The 12,961-nt window shown below is 38.5% G+C and overlaps 1 long non-coding RNA gene across 1 annotated transcript; it reads right to left on the reverse strand.

Annotated features, from left to right (window-relative positions):
* Positions 1-2,033: 2,033 nt before the first annotated feature.
* Positions 2,034-9,796, reverse strand: LOC149117309 (uncharacterized). The gene is made up of 3 exons (XR_016205625.1): positions 9,277-9,796; positions 4,292-4,369; positions 2,034-2,249 (listed from the first exon to the last, which is right to left on the reverse strand). It is a non-coding gene; the product is annotated as an uncharacterized LOC149117309 (long non-coding RNA).
* Between the last annotated feature and the right edge of the window lie 3,165 nt (positions 9,797-12,961).

Genomic DNA, 12,961 nt, shown 5'->3' on the forward strand with positions numbered 1-12,961 from the left:
ACTCCTTCTATGTGACCTTGCTGTACAGCGTATTAGAATAAGAGAGTGTTGTGTCGATGCACATTTTTTGGATAACAATCTTAAAAAAAACTCCTAATACTCTTAAATGATTACAACTCTTTTATTGCTCTTTGTACCAACTGTTCTAACTGCAAGCAATGCAAGAGGTTTTGCGCTGAAGAAAGGTGATCGACGGCAAAGTTGAACTGGAAGACGTTCTTTAGAAGGTGTGGTTAACGGAAGGAGTTCCTTGCCTATCCACGCTCTTTGCTTAGGATTGTTCATCAAAGTACGCGGTATATACGCTCAGAGCTACAGCCTCAGACTTATTTGGCGCCTGGGTACAAGACAGAAAGACGTGATTTACAATGCTGATAACAGCTGAGTCCAGTCTTTTGGCTACGTTACACTACTGAACTAGACAAAGCATATCTTGGTGGTGGTCTCGATACTTGAGTTAAACAAAGGACGTTGTCTCAAAATCTCAATTGGTCATGGCGATGCCCACCTGTATCGGTCCTATGGCAAGCACGGTCAAGGTGACTAAATTCGCAGCGTGATATAAACTTGCAGTTCAGAAAAACAATTGTTCAACCTGACTAGAATCACCAAACACCTAAATTAAGAAACGCCACTACATAATAATACTTAAAAACAATATTAACAGATGTCTACAAAGAAAATTGTCAGGAACCGGCGACTATGTTGTAATGGTATTTACTTCGAGGGCTGCACTGCGAGACAATCGCCTGAGGTCGTTCTGGAACAGAGACAACCGAGGGCGACATCTCAAGCTAGTGACAGCTGATAAGTTTATTATATTGCCCTTGCTAATATTAGTACCAGCCGCTGCCGGGCATTAACCTCCATCATGGAAATGACGGAAAAATGCAGCCCGGAGTAGCGCATCACAGCGCGCGTTAAATCATCGGAAGGTTTAATAATCTCAAGAATGATTGTCACTGACCAAGCATAGACCTACTGACCAAAGTCGTTATTGTTTGTTCTTGTACACCTTGCTAAAGAAAAAAAAATCAACAAGGTCAATAATTCTACTTATTACACGGTCACGAGTAAGTTAGTTTACAGGGTCAATAACTAAAATAAAAACCAATCAGATTGCCCTGTTACCGTTGTTAGACTGGTCACAGTCCCGGCTTACATTGTTTTCTTTTACTTCCACCTTTCTGTTTTAAGAAAAGAAGGCTAATGAAGTAATTCTGATAAGTAAAGGTACTGGTTACTTTCGAACCCAGTGGCTAATTTGACTAACGCTTATCTCTGGCTTCCGCAGCAAAGAGCGACTAGGAATAGACCTTTTCCTCCCTGCTAATCAACCGGAAGGAGGCCTCCAGCATTACATTCGCTGGAACCCATTTAGACATCAGGGTACGGTAGAGAGAGGCACCGTCAGAATAAAGAACACAATATAATAATCCTGGTCAGGGCTCGAGCCTGGACCTGTTGATAAGGAGCGCTTTTCATTGAGCCAAAAAATTCTGGAACTTTTGGAACGGGGGAAAGTTTCCGGAAAACCCGAAATTAGTTGAACTTTCGAAATGCTAACTATTAGAACGAAAATTCCGGGTTGAAAAAGTCAAATAGAACGGAAATTCCCGGTAGGAAATTGTTTCAAATTTGGGCAAACCTCGCGAGGTTGTCCTCTTTGACGGAAATTCCGCAAAATGTTTCGCCCTTGTAGTGGCAATTTCGGGAGATTCAAAGCGGAATGTTTGGTCCAGTGGAAAGCGAGGACGAAATCCAGCGCAGTGACCATTAGGCCTCCACTTACCCGACAACAAGTTATCGTAAAGTAAGGTAATACTCTCATTACTCTTTCTCACAAATTATCCGCTGAATGCCATGTTTTAGTTCTCGCAACGTATCGCCATAATGGCATAAGACCCTAAAGCCATTCTTTAGATATCCTACGTTTGTCGCGATACCAAGGCAAACTTACGCTTGGCTATCTTATCGATAACACTAACAAGTTCTCAACATTTATATGCTCTAACTAATGCATTTAAAATTACCAGCGTAACTCCAAATTTTACTATTTGTTCAGTGTCTTCGGCATATGTGAAAAATAATTATAGTAGTTAATAAAATTAGTACCATGTTGTGGGCATGCTCTCGCTACAGACATGGCATTTTATCAAAGGAAACATAACATTATTACGAATTCCAGCAGGCCGGCGCCTATTCATGGTTGTGGAGCTGAGTTCTGTAATACCAAGAACGAATCCAGCCTATGACAAGAGAGAAAAAGACAAAAAAAAAAAAAAAAAATTCTAAAAATGAAGAAAAACTTTCTAATCACCTCTTGTGTATTGTTGAGTGAAAGGGGCACTTCTCAAGGAAAGTCTTGAGAAAAGTCGAAGAGACGAAGGAGGATAAACCTGGCTGACCCGCACGCCTAAATAATTTCAGCTTGCGTATTTTTAAAAGTCAACAATGAAGTCAGGCGCGTTGAATTTCCTTGTTTGAAAATCTGCAAGGAATTGCGCGCCCTGCAATTGATCATTTGGAGTTCATTATAACGTAAAAAAGTAAACGCACCTGAGTGCATTGACACGTTATTTAAGTGCGTGGACATTTTGAAGGACACCAGAGAAGTCTACACTTCTCAGGTGCTTATACAGGAAATCGCTCGCACTCACAATCGCGACAGGGCGCTTATATGTCCCGGCCTTTTTCCGCCCTGATCGCGACATTAATCCGCGTGCCTTGCTACTTGGCGAGCCACGCGCGTGGCGTGACCGCCATATTTATTGAAATGAGGCTCCAAAATGCGCGAGGCCTCAACAATTTACTTCCGTGCTTTAACTATATTCAACTAAATTTTAGAGACATTACTCGCGCCGCGACTGGCAGAGGCATCAATTGCGATACGATTGGTGGAGTTGATGATCCTTAATCAATAATGATCGATCGTTGATTAACGTTGATTATATCGCGCCATATAGCACGACATCCCCTAGGTCATACACGAGAGTAGTCGGTCGTTCACGTCTCCAGTTGGAGCGCGCGTGACGTCTGGAACACTTTTAGAAATCTTTCTCTTTCTGCATTGTTGCGACATGTAAGGACTACTGCACTTTTAAGAACGCTCGAGTTATGAATCGAAGTTGCTTCTCGTGCAGTGAAAAGTTATTTGAGCACTTAACTGGTGGATTTTTAAAAACAATCGAAAGTACAAGCACACGGCTGTGCAAAGTTATTCTCTTAGCACCTCCTTCGTGTTCTTAGAAACTCCAGCGCGTTTATATAACTAAGCAATGTGATTGGGCGCGTAAGCTAGTTCGTTAACATTCACGCACTTCAAGACAAGATTTTGAGCGTGCGCAATAATTTAAAATTCTATAAAGCAGCTTAGCGAACTACCTCCGCCTTCGTAATTATAAGCGTATTTATCATGAACGTATTTGTTTACTGAGCTGGAGGGCCGAACGAGAATATTTGGCTCGGGGCCAGGGTGTATGAATCAAGCCATCTTTATACAGAGCTTGATTTGGTTAGAAGTTATCAAAAGCGGGGCCGGGAGGCTTTTTCGCATACCGCCTTGCGTCATCTCTAACGTGACATAAACACGACAGTTCGCATTATGTTTTTATATCGGATTGCATGAGCGGGGCAGTACCGGGGCTGTGTCTAGGAATTACGCGCGCTGCAATAGAGAACTCCGAGTTCGTAATATATCTCAACAAAGTACTCGGCTTCCGCGCGCGCACGTGTTTCATCGGGTTATAACGCGCGCCGCTTACGCAGCGAGTTTGAGTGCGGGCATTACACTCGTATTTTATAAAATGAATCGTCAACATCTTCCTCGAGCATTGTTTAAGCACTTAATTTAATTTACTTAATTTACTGTTTATTCACTGTTTAAGCACTACATCTCGTGCTTCCCTATGCGCTGTTCTCGTTTTAGAAAGTGAAAATGTTTTTGTGTTTATATATCTGAAAAATGACTTCGGCCTCTTTTACTGTTTCCTAAAGGCCCTGGCCAAACCAGAATCACAGTAGACGAGAGTTCACTGAGATTGGTCGCTAAAATACTGTTAAGCTCTCATTTTGAAACCAAGTTTCAATGAGAGTTCAAGACACCTTTGGCTCCCCCGATGACTAATTTTTGCTGTCTGTCGTGTATTCTAACCCTCGTTTGGCCGCGTTCCAATGATAGTCGTTGAAAGTTTAGTTCTCTTTAACGCTCGGGAGCTCTGGTTGACGCACGCTTTGGGAAAGCTAGAACCAACGGAAAGGAAAAGCAATAAACTAATTAGCGAACTCTCACGATCACTTAGTCAGTCTCCGTCAAGTTGCTCCAGAGGACGATTCCTTTCCCTCCAGAATCCCTCGCCCATCTCTGATCCTACAAACGGAATCAAGGAAATGAAACGAGGTGAACCACCGTTCATGTGTAGTAACGGTATTAGTCCGTGCCAAGACATACTTTTGTTATTTGTTATACTCGTAACTTTGCCGATAGTGGATTTTCCCCATCAACTCTCGTTATTTTTATTTTAATTAATTAACGTGCATGGCACCGACACCTTCAACTTTAGTCGTAAGAACTAACAGATAAATACTTTTTCCAAAACGCCTGAATTGTCGCAATAGGGTAAAAAAAAAGAACTTTGCTTGTTACAAGTCTTGCAAGTTTCCTTGTTGTAATAAATGCGCGCGTTTTGAATATTTTTGCAACTTATGCCTCTCTGTATATACCCAAAGTTATTTAAATAGCGTAGAAGCATTGAACGGAAAAACTAACACACGTTTTTACAGCAAACTTTCTTTCTATTGGAAAGCTTTTTTTATAAAAAGGGAATGCTGCAGCCGATGTTTTAGAGTGATTTTTCATCTTCATTATCACTGCTGTGTAAATTTACCACTTTGTCATGGGGACTAACTTAGTTGACGGTAATTAGTCCCAGGGAAAATGGGCTTATTGGTGTTTGTATTTTGCGTGAAAACATGCGGCGAACGTCTTTAGAGACGGTCCAAAATGTTTGTTTGTTCATAACAAGATGTGTGGAGTTTGGGAGTTGTAGCACTGTACACCGGCTAACAACTGCAAAACAGGTGAGCTGGATTGAAGTAAAGGACTTAATCCTTTGACAAAAGGCTACGATTTCTCCCACAGGTTGTCAAGGTTGAAGTCACTTATAACAATAACGCTTGTTATGTTAGACTAGACAGGTGTCTTGATGCTTTCTAACAAATGAAAGTACGTGACAGTTCAAATGAACAGTCTGAAACGCGAATTTTGGACAAAAATTGGTGTATGTGTGTATCTGATTGTATTTTATTAGTGACTTTCTCTTACAATACGAAAAAATAATATCTTATAACTAAAATAAACAGAATAAAAACCTTATTATCCTATAATCCATTTTAGCCTCTTACGACTTAGTGTCCCGGTGGTTGCTAGTGAAATCCACGCTACATGAGAATGCATACATTGGCTCAAGACATTCATTCGCAAATTTTGCTTTGTGCACCTAAAACACTGCCCTTTTTCAAAAAGCTACATCTTAACACCTTTGCCACGTTTTAATTACCCCTTGACTCTTGTAAATGCATGGCTTTTGTTTTTCAAGAGGTGTTAATGAAAACCCTCATAACGTGTTAAATCCCCAATAAAAAACCGTAATTGCAAGCCATTGTCCTGGGAACTGGTGGGAATACGTTTGTTGACATCTAATTACGGTCACCCTCTTAACGCCATTAAAACAAAAATATGCTACCTGGTCATTTGAATGAAAAGACAAGAGGATTTGGATTAGCAAATAACAAGTAATTAAGTCAAGTAAGAGACAGAGTACGATATTGGACCTAAAATTAATAGTTAAGAAATGCTTCCCGGTATTAAGGCCAAAACAACTACCGCGTAAACGAAATGTGTGACTTGGAGAGCGAGAAAAATACCCAAGAGTCAATACGTTTTGGCTTAATAACCCAGCCAATAGAAGGAAAAAGATCCCATTAAGTCCGGAAGACTAAATAAATCTAGGATTTCACTTTAAATCTATAGCACCAGTTTATATAGCACTCCAATCCACTCGCTCAGAAACGAATAGCTATTCTTTTTGGAAACAACACCTTTTCTGTCTTGTCTGCATAGATACGTGGAATGCAGCATTACCTATCATTCTAAAACGGATCGGTGAAAGTTCTGTCGTACCTGCTCTCATCTTTAAGGGGTTTTCGTGCTTGTAGGTGCTTGGTGAGACACTTATTTTCGAGAAGACTTGTAAACATTCTTATGTCAATTAAGAAGTTCTCTAAAATCTTAAGCGTTACATCAGGGTCTCAAACACTATGTGATACCTACCGACATATGACTGACTGTTTTACTAATCAAAAGAAGTGAAAAAGCCAAAGTTTGTTTTCAAGTTTCTGAGAACAGTTTTTTTTCAAAAATGACCGCAGAATTGTCTTTTTTCAAACACACAGAGTACTTTGAAACCAATGGCAATCGCTCTAAATAATGCCACCGGTTCTCTAAGAAAAATGTCAAACGAAGCAGAGCTTTGATAAAGATGGCCCATTTATTTCTGTACTAGCTACAGATCCTTTAACGAGTGAAATACATTAGTTGGTAGACACTGATTAATTACGCTATATATACGAACTTAAAATTGCTTGCGGCTAAAACAAAGCTTCTTCCCTGTTTTATTGCTTGTGATTCAAGAGAGCCTGTTATCCTTCCCAAACACAAAATGGCGTTTCACATGTTACATAACTGATCTCTTTTCCAAACATTCAACGTTTACTCTTCTTTATCGACAGTTGATTTGCTATCAAATGTTGCAGATGCCGACCCTTCATGACGAGTTGTAATATTCAAATGCACGAGCTTAATACCCGAAATAAACTGCTCTTAGCTATTGTAGGCTTTCTAACGCAGTCCCACCGTAACGAGTTCGGATTAAACTCTTGTGGCACCAGCCACTACCAAAGTCATAACTGGAATTTTTCAGAGACATTACAACCCGAGTAGGGATGATAATCACCTGATGACGATTAAGTACTTTGGCGCTTACAATCGCTTAAATTATTGTACTTTTACCCAGTTATAACAAAGGTTAAAATTTAGAGCAAACGTGCTTCAATACTAGCCTCCTCTTTTGGGACGATTGACATACAAATATTTTTCATAGTCATATCGTGAACTTAACATTTGAGCATAGTTAACTAATTACTATGATTTGAGTTACCTAGCTTTCATAGAAACAACAACAACAACAATAACAACAACAACAAACAGAGTGCATGCCAGTTCCTTGTTCAAACGATCATTTTCTAAACAAATTGTTACAACTTAGAAACGGCTGTCACCACATCAATAGGACAACTATGGTCGTGTCTTGGGACAATTGTAATATATTCATTTTCTTATGCTAGTGCTATGATGGCGATATCCGAGTTACGTATGAGAAGAACATCGTATATGACGAACACATTCAGTTGTGCCTTAATTGACCACTTTCCATACAAACCCTTTACCAGTTATTTACTTAACTGGAGTTGCTGCGATAAACTAACCGCCAGAGCAAATCAAGCGATTTGACTTTTTTTTTGACAGTCCTTCGGAGGACATAAGTATTTTGACACCGAGTTCTTCAATCGTATTCCACCACGACTAGAAAAGCTACGAAAAGGTGGAACTGAATGGTATTTGTCGCTAATGATGGTGACTAAGTTAATAGAGACAGTCATGCAATAAAGTGAAGATTAACTTCTGTTCACCCGACAAACGGTTGGAGCAGGTCCTGTTTAAATTTAATGTAACGGCAGTCTTTCTAAAGCAGATAGTACTTAGCAGTCCATCACACATAAACGCCAGGTATCTTGCACTGAGATTCTCGATCATTTTAACGCACAATTGCACAGAACTAGCCTACATGACTTGAGTAAATGCTGCAAAAGTAGTGACATTTTTTCATCTATTTCATTCCGCTCCTTTTAAAATAATAAATGTCCAACCGTATACACGCCTCTGTGGACACAAAGGTGGAGAAAAAAAGGAAGAAAATGGTAAATTAAAGTAAAGGTAAAGTTCTATGTCATTTAATTTTCTGCCTCTTTAGGCAGTTGTTCAAAGCATGAATGAATATTATCTTTTCGTCTCCCATGAATATGAGTAAAATGCACATTACCGGAAAAAGGACTGTTTCTGTTTTGGGGGGGGGGGGGGGGGGGAGAAATCCAGTGTATTGCAGCCTGGAGAGGACATAGGCAATTTGGCTCTTGAGGAGGACAGCAACGATTACATTATGCAACACTTGACAAAGTTAGCTCGTAGAAAGTAAAAACTATGAGTAAGAGCACTTTAACTTCAGTTTCCTCTTGTCAAGACGCTTATTTCCTGGTTACATTTATTCATAACACAAATTTAAGCCGCACTTAAATATAACAATATCAGTCCCATAATATGATTAATATCTTCTGTTGGTTACCACCGAGAACCATTATTTATCATCCATATCATCAAAGCAATTCCCATATAATCCACACCAGACATCCCACGTAGTGAATAAATGGATACGTAAATTACTTGCAGGAAGAATAACCGGAAACCTTCTAAGTAAACGAAATGAAATCCGCAGAAAACATTCATAATGTCATCTTATGGTTCTGAATTCCGTTCGGGCCTATTAACAAGCTGCTTTGTATAGTACCATTTTAGCTATTCTTAGCCGGCTTTCCCCCCAAGTATAATGGTAAAGTTTGCCATGCAAAGGAAATTGATCACAACAGAATAAAAGGCTGTAATTTACATGTTTTTAATCAGCTTTCCATTCTAGTTTCAAAACGGAACTGAAGAGAAAGTCAAAGAGCACCTTTTGTTATTTCTCCTTCGAGGCAGCAAAATCAACTTTAGATCTAACAGACCGAGAGGATAGAAAATCTGAGTTATTTATGTTTAAATATATTTATGTATAGTTCCGAGGTCGCTGTTATCGCTTCAAGTCATAAGAAATTAAAAAAAAAAAAAAAAATCACTTGATTTTAAACGAGGAAGAAAAAATCGTTCAATAAAAGGAAAACACTTTTAAGAAAAAAAGCATCTTATCTACTCAACGAAAAAAGTTGGCGCAGTGACGTTGTTTAGAGATGCACAATCTAAATATATTTCATGAAATTAAAATCCATGTTTCCAAATTTCCGACTCTTTAAGAACACTAAACAAACATGTTCAATACGGACTTAAAGGTTACACATTTAGTCAAAAAACACGAAACCAGTCAAATGACTAAATTGTATAAAGCTTGCCTCAAAGAAAATCCCTAGATTCGTCGACAAGACGAGACCAGATGGAAGCCATCCAAAGAAGCCCAGCCACAGAATTTCCATCCATTGATTTTGGCTCATTAAATCGAAGAAACTACGCCAGTCAATTCTGGGCGCACTTTGCAATAGAGGTTCCTCAGAGACCCGCTACACGTTCAAGCAAAAAATTAAACATAGCCCAACACAACGCTAGATCCGAGTTCACCTTCGCATCTCTTGTTTTATTGGCAAATAATTCATTGCGTGGATAGTTTATATACGATGGATAGTTTATTATGAAACTAGAAATATTGTATCAATCAATGAACAGTGCTGTTATCGTGCTAACAACTGAGTAAACATAGTTTGTGTAAGAAAAACATCAAAACTTTGCCAACAGAAGGGAAACCGAACACAATAGGAAATAGATAAACACCACTAGAGATCATGTGCTTGTATTTCTGTAATTATCAAAAGCATGGATGCTAAAATATATTGGCAGCAAAAAATTCTCGCCTGACTTTTCTGTAAAATAAAATAACGCCGCTTTTGGTTACAATCGAACTAATTCACTTTTGAGGTTTTATTTGATCCTCTTAAAACGCGAGGTCGCTAACAACGAATTGTCATTTCGGAACCCATCTGATAAGATGTATTTAGATTATTACAATTGCAGCTGATTATTGCCGTAGCTCTCGGGTAAACGAATTAAGATGTTTCTGTAATAGCATTGACGGACAACGGTACACAATCGAGAAAATGGTTGGCTGTATATAGAATTTTAAAAACATGCAGTGAAGGCTTCATGAGATCTTTCTTCATCCACTTACGATAACATCATTTCCAGCAAAGCTTTTAGCGAATAGGTCTTCAAGTTTAATCAGAATCCATTGAGAGTACGGAAATGGTCGCAGATCCAATCTTGACCGGAAATCTTAATTATACTCTAGAAAAAGACGCCGTAAAGAGGTTTAGCGATGGAAGCTTAAGAAAGCAATATTAGTTACTTGTTCTTAACGATAAACGCACTCCAGGCGTTTATTGTAGCCATAACGTGAGAGGCGACTCACAAATAACAATGGACTACTTGCTTGGCACATTCTGGCACATGTTGCTCTTAAAGCTTAGAATTGTAACTGGTACTGATTTCTGACGATGCTTTAAGTGACAAATGGACTTGACAAAGTTAGAAATAAAAAACCTGAATAATTAACAAGAGCCTCGTAGGACGGAATTTTCAGCTTGCTTTCTAAATAGGGAAATTCCGTGTACACTTGAACCTGATTTGTGGCTCCAGGCAGAATTTAAAAGGTTATACCTTGGACAGTATTTGCAATTTCTAACAAGGAAATAAAATCCATATTTTGAAATGAAATTTGCGTCAAATGTTCGTGTTTGGCATAAGTAGTAACTCTAATTGGCCAATTGAACAAAGACTAATGTTGTATATAGCTAGTGTTGTGGGTGGTTCATTGTTATTTAGTGTTTGGCAAATGCAAAATCAATATCAAAAATCAGCCAGTGACAGAATCAAGTAAAAAAAGGTATTGAACATCTCTTGAGTGCACAAACCGCGAAATGATCGTCATTTCGGGTCCGTTCTTTATAAGCTATTAGCATCAACATTTTCTAAAGGAAACGATAGAATGTATGTAGTAAAAAATAAAACTGAAACGAATTGCTGATTGTACATTGCCTGCGGTAATCTCAGATTGGAGAATTGCATCAGTAACAATCAACAGGGAGAATTTAAGTTTGGATTGAAATCAGTCTCATTATGATCTCAAGTATGATCACTGCAGGGTTATTCCGACCATCTTAGACCATGGTAATGCAAAAGACAAGCCTCAGAGAGAATCATCTAAACACTTCCATTTTCTCTACTGAGACAAACAATGAAAATGACTCAGTCACATGCAACAATTGTAATCTGCACATGTGTTAAACCCACCAACAAGGTTTGGCTTTTTCTACTCCACATGTATCTCCCCTAATGAAGCTTTAAGCCAGAGGAAGCTAATGGCTTCAAAATGTGCATAAAAGGATTCAATATTTTGACTACAATGCATTTTTTTCATGAGTAATCAAAAGCAGCTTTTCCGCGTAATAAAACAATTTACAGGTATCTCGCGCATTTCCAGATCTCGACGATATTAGCTTAACTATAACTAGCATAACCAAAAATGAAGAGGTTAGCAATAAGTAACTTGCAAAGAACCGCACTGACACAAAAATGAAGGAAAGAGAGGGGCCAGGAGACGGAAAACATCAGTAAGGAAGTAAGGCTACGAAGAATAGCTTAAGATGGAGAGCCGAAGCTGCGAGTACATCACCAATATCAGAATAAAGCCGAAGAAATCATCTAAACGTAAAGAAGTCTAAATATTAAGTCAATCCCATGTATTACACTGAAGGCAATTTTGTTTTGACGTTGATTCCGTAATTGATCATTCCTACTGGGCATTCGCTCTAGAAAGAAAAGCAAGGTCTGTATAGGCAAACGATCGGCAGAATAGAGTTTTCGTTAATCCACCTACAGCTTGGTTTAGCGGCCAACAGCCGTAAAATACATGTAGCTGCATCTTCGGACATGAAAGTATGGAGTTTAGAAGACTTAGCATTCTACATTACACTCGACATTATAGACGTCTATTGTTATCAATGCACGGAACAAAATTGCAAGATAACGAGTAGAATGTTCATTTAGTATTTCACCCCTTTGTTTTAAATCGTTCCTGAAATTTTATCATTTTAATCGTTGAAAATAACATGAATAATGTGAAAATGACCCTTAATGAACAAAGGAGGGTAGAACATAAGAAATAACTCCAGCTCGGTTCCCTAAACGATGGGGCACTTAATGAAAACAAAAAAATTAAAACTTAATAGAATGAAAACATTTATCGTAACGCGTGTAAAATTCAAATCATTTATCTCCTTCAGCTTGTTGTCGAACTTTAGATAATCAGTCGTGAGTCTCGATAACATTTTATTGCAGTAGTGGACTAATAACATTTACACGCAAACTAAGCAATACTTTGCTTAATGCATGTATGATGATATATTTTTTGTTTTGTAACTTAGCAGCAATAATATTTGTTGAACTTGAACAGATCTGCTTTTGCGTTTGGCCCATTTGAACGAAATAAAGAGTGGTTATGTATTTTTCGGAAGGTGGAGCCTGATTTGTGCTTAATTTTTGAACAACAAAACCATTGCCGGAGAAATCAAGTGATGGGGAAAAGCAGAATTTGGTGTAAATGCCAACTTCATTCGACGTCTTGATGAAAAACAATCAATTTGGCAACATCTCCATTGATTACATACATGAAATGCGCCGAGGATAAACTTGAGGTTCTCTGTGGTTTGGCGCAGATGAACAACAAAAGGAAATTCAATTTACGGCAATACAACCACAATACTTGCGTTTGACTAAATTTTGTTTTGATTACCACTCTCTTCAAGAAATACTATCTTATTTATATTTCGTGCTATATAAGTCCTGATAAATTCTTTCCATCACGGCGATGTTTCAGGTGATATCATGACTTGCTTTCTAGTCAAACTTGAATATCATAACGGAGTCCGAAAGGAAGAGTTATTAAAATGCTTATTTTCATGAGTTTTTGTTTTGATTTGAATATATCGAGAAAACCTCTCAGAAGTCCTAGCCATCTTTAAAGCTTAG

Source organism: Orbicella faveolata, unplaced genomic scaffold (genome assembly GCF_042242905.1).
Source record: "Orbicella faveolata isolate gen_17 unplaced genomic scaffold, um_ofav_v1 contig_12, whole genome shotgun sequence".
Taxonomy (NCBI): Eukaryota; Metazoa; Cnidaria; class Anthozoa; order Scleractinia; family Merulinidae; genus Orbicella; species Orbicella faveolata.